Genomic DNA, 4902 nt, shown 5'->3' on the forward strand with positions numbered 1-4902 from the left:
AACAGGGCTGGAGGAGCTAGCAGTTGAAGGCAAAAGTGTTAATTTGTGGCCCATTAACCATATAATCTGAAATCTGTATTCTACATAACGTAAGATTATCCTGTGCCTCAGCTACTGTGGGATGGTGGGGATCGAGCCCCTCATTTCTGCCTGAGTTTAGATCTTCTCTGCCCATTTGGTCAAGATGAAATCCCTTGACTCTTGTGAGCTGCCTTGAATCGAAAGGCTCTTCCTGTTTGTTTTTTTTGGTCCATTGGTAATGTTATTTTAGTAACACAGCTCTTCAACCAAATTTTGAGATGATCAAACCTCTCTCTGGTTTAAAAGGCTTTACTGATGATGTGACTATTTTAAATACTGTTACTATGCTTTGGAAGTGGTCACTGTGGGTACATCTCATTTGCTTTTACCTCTTCGAGGATCACATTTGCCACATTTAGCACTTTGGGTATTTTACCTAAAATGTTTTGTTCCTCTCTTGTGAAAATGCAAGGAGTGAAGCTGAGATAACTGGGACTGAATACCTATGCAGACACGTACAGATCCTAGAGTGTAAATATATGTATTCTGATGTTCATTTCAGTCTTGGGCCCATATTAGGACTTTGAAGTTACATATGATGATAATGAAACAGTTGGTGAAGTAATTTTAAGAGCCAAACAAGAATAACTGAACCGTGTGCAATATTCTTTGTAGTCACTGGAAACAGAATATGCATCAAACATAAGTTTAGGTATCATGTTATAGCAGAATGATTCCCAGTATCCACACTTTTAAAATGGTGATTTAAACATTTTCACAGCTGTATTCTTGTAAAAGTTTCATTTAACCATGCCTTAAAGTATGCAGTTACTTGGAAAAATACATATATTTTTAAACAGCCCTGCACTAAGATTTGATTGTGTAAACAGAAAGAAAATAAATGATGGCAACATCGTTGTGTCCCTAAATGCACAAAGTAAGTTTAACTCCAAAGTAATTTTTGTGTTGATGCTAAGATCCTGACTTGACTTTTAAGAGGAGGGGGAAGAAAAAAGTCTCTGACATTTCTCTCTTGGCCCACCACTAATTTTTAGAAAAAAATGGTAATGGTAACGTAAGCTTTCTCATAGCCATTGCTGTAGGAATCTCTGATAAAATTCAAAGTGATATACCACTATTTGAATTTATGTCTCTCCGTATCGAGCACAACATTTTGTCACAACGTGCTTTTCTACTCTCTTGTTTGCCGTTTTCTTGGTCTCGATGGTATGTCCTTCAATTTCAAATGAGAACTAAGCCTATCAGCACATATTATATCATCAGTATACACTACTGCAGGAAAAAAACACAGCTAAAAAGTCTTTATGATGTTCATTTAAGATGTATAGTTGCTTCAACCAGGTATCAATTAGTGATCATCAGGCAATTAGGAGTGGTGTTTTGGCCGTCAGTGATGTGATCTGTCCAAGGAAGAGAGAATAGTGTTTTTCTAATGAAATATTTTCATTATCATGCTAATTCACCTTAGCATTTCTGTGGTTCAGGTGTGGTGCCCACACCTTGATGGCTGTTAGTGAACCCTACTGTTGTCACCATCTCCTTGGAAGACTCTTGTTCCTCTCAACCTCTGTGATATCTGCTCCCAAACCCATACTGGCTAGCAGGATTTATCATATCATATCTAGGTGTCCCAGTTCATAGATTTGCTACGTGGCTGGGTCAGAAATGCCTTTTTAATAGTCATTTACTTTGAACTCACCCTTTACTTATTCTAGGGGGAAATGCTAATAAAAATATTTCTTTAAAGCATTGTGACTAGCTGATACACTTCTAAATATTCATAAAAGATACAGATGAAGGAAAACACACCATCTACTTGCATCAAGATTAAATCTGAAAGGGGATTTTTTTTCCCCCTGCCATCCATTTTAGGTCTCAGTCAGATCAGCAAACTGAGCTGACTCACCTTACACCTCCCAGCTCCTAGGGAAACCCTGATGCCAGCAGAGAGGTAGGAAGCATGTGGCCAGTTTGGGGGACACAGTAATTTTTAATCAACTGGCCCAGCCCTTTATTTGCTTCTGATCTGTTCAACTTGCTACTATTAGTCAGGTATTTGCTACCGCTCTGTTTAAGAGAAAGATCTGGCACTCCTTTAAATAGATTAAATTTGGGTGTCAATTTTTTGGAGATGCAAAAGTTGTTTTGTCAAAGCAAATGTGTGATCCCTTGCACCTGACTGGCCAGTTAAGAACTCTGACTCGGCAAGAGGCAAAACTCTCTTTCAGTTTTCCTGACTTGCTTCATATTGTTCAGTATCTTAATATGTAGCTCATTATTAGGTCTTCATTAGACCAGACATCACTTTGTGGTGTCAACAGGTTTGGGGTGATTATCCCCCTAAGCCTTTTTTCTGGCATTATAATACCAGTGATACAATCTGCAAAGCAAAGCTTTTGAACTGGCAGTAAAAGGGATAGGTTGGTTTCGGTGGGGGGGGGGGGGGGTGTTGAAGGAAAATTGTAAGTAAACCATATGTTAAAATAAAACTGGATTACTAGTCCCACAGATGTTCAAAAACATAAATTTATCTAGCCCTGTTCAAAATCTGAATTAGCGTCCACACAACAGGACCAAACACAGGATTAAAATATAGCTGGATCTCAAACCAAAATCTGTACTACATGCAGCAGGGCTGGGCAATCATCACCAAGAATATCTGGGTAATGAGCAAGGAGGAACAGAGGAGCAGGCTGAATTCATTCCTCTCTTCATCCTTAAAGGTAACCAGAAGTCTTGAGCAGATTTGGCATTTTTATCTGGCATCTCCTGGATAGAAGCATGTGCTATGCAGCACACATCCAAGGGGAGCCCGAGACATCCGACCTTCATGTGTGTGTTAAATTGAGGAAGAACTGTAACTAGTGCACGCATGCTGTGTCATCAGTCTGTGCATGTGTAAAAGCCACTGGTGTGAAATTTGCATTCAGAACAAGAGGCTCGTGCTAAGTGGGGCAGCCTGTAAAAACCTAGACAAAAGGCCAAAGTCTTTGTATCCCACCTGGAGAAAATGTGGAGAAAGCAAGTGTGTCTGGGAAATGTGGACAGTACTACTCTTGCTACTGTTTGGGCAAGCATTTCTGTGACCCCGTAGGGATAGACTGTGCCTAAAAAGATGCTGTCATTTTCAATTAAACTTAAACGTCTACTTCTACTGTTAGATTATAGCTAGGGTGCTGCAGCTTTGGGGACTGAAGCTGATGAGAGTGATGTCCCTGATCATACCATGGAGCTTGGTTTTCTAGCTAGGATGCAAACTGCATTGGCTCAAACAATCTTTTTGGAAATTGTTTTCCCTAGAGAATGGATTTCATGATGTAAAAGTAAAAAGAAGAGCATGTAGTTTTTGCTACATGATCAATATATGCCTAACTTTCTAATGTTAAATTATCTACACAAAATAAAATAAAGCTGGGTCCTTGATCTATTCTGAATTGAGGAAAGAAAGGGCAAGAGAAAGAAATTTTTTTTTTTCACATGAACACATCATAACTATGAGAAGCATTCAGGCAGCAAGATCACGAGTAGGATATACGACCATATAATAATCTAGAAAAATAAATAAAGGTGGATAACATCCTGTTTCATTTATGATGTATTGTATTGTAGAAGAGAGTGGCGTTTTCTTTAGTTTGAGTTCCAACAGGACAAACGGGTATCATATTTGCACATCATTTAATGAGATACAGATTGTAAGAATATGGCATGCAGAGACAGTCACCTCTTCTCAAGTGCTTTGGTTTGCATGTGGAAACAGTGGCAGGTGCTTATGTGTTCTTCTACTTACTAGAACTCATTTGTGAGTATGTGTGTGAGAGAAGGTACGCTTTACTAGGGACGCTTTCCAAATTGTGGCTTTGATTCTCTGACAAAGTATGAAGAACAGGCTGGCGTTTATTGTGCCAGACAGAGATAAGCATCATTAAGCTACCAAAAAGTCAGAGAAAGAATATAAAATCATCACAGATCCGACCATTTTCCAATCACAAACTGAGGGAAAATTTTTCTGTTAGGTGTGCTTAACTGTAAGAGTTACAGGCACCAGTTTTTAACTGTGGCATGTTTACCTGCTGTGAAACTTTTACCTCCAAATCCATAGCAAAAAATACCCTTCCTTTTTTCCTCTCCTACTTAAAATTAAACAAAACAAATGGGTTTTAAGGACTATGTCTACTTCAAATCAATACTCACAAATATTTATAGTCAGACTCAACCTTTTCAATACTGACTTTTACTGCAGACTAAGGAAAGCCAAATGAAAGTTCCTGCACTAGTAGCTATTAATGAAAGTCACATTTTACAGCTCTGTAAACAAAACACAAGAAGTATTTATGAACTTTACCAAATGAAAATTCAAATAATTCATGCATTTAACTACTCTAGTTTGATTCTAAGCTCTCTTTCCTATGTTAGGTCGTGTTTCCCAAATGTATTCAGCCATGTGATATGTAGTACCAGCTCATTCATATCAGATGAAGTGTGACTGGAAATAAAGCTGGATCTTTTTAAGAAGACACAGTCCTTTGCTCCATATTTCCAAACCAAAATAGCCAAGTTCATTGTATTTTTGCCTACATTTCATCACTGCTCTTCTTCCTTCTAAGTGAAGACTAATGTAAAGACAATCGCTAAAGAAGCAGCAATCATAATACCCTATACTAACTAAATTCAGACTTACGGCTACTCACAGGAGAAATACATGACAGATCCATTGTTCTCTATTAGCAGGATATTGTCCCAGTATATGAACACATGCAAACTTTGAAGGCTTTGAATATTTAAGGCAAGACACTAGTGGCTCATCCCAGTGGGAACCACAGAAAAGGGGAACCTGATTAAATTTAATGTCATTGTCACTTT

The sequence above is a fragment of the Nipponia nippon genome, unplaced genomic scaffold (genome assembly GCF_047370975.1).
Source record: "Nipponia nippon isolate SJK-2023a ecotype South Korea unplaced genomic scaffold, ASM4737097v1 scaffold_6, whole genome shotgun sequence".
NCBI lineage: Eukaryota > Metazoa > Chordata > Aves > Pelecaniformes > Threskiornithidae > Nipponia > Nipponia nippon.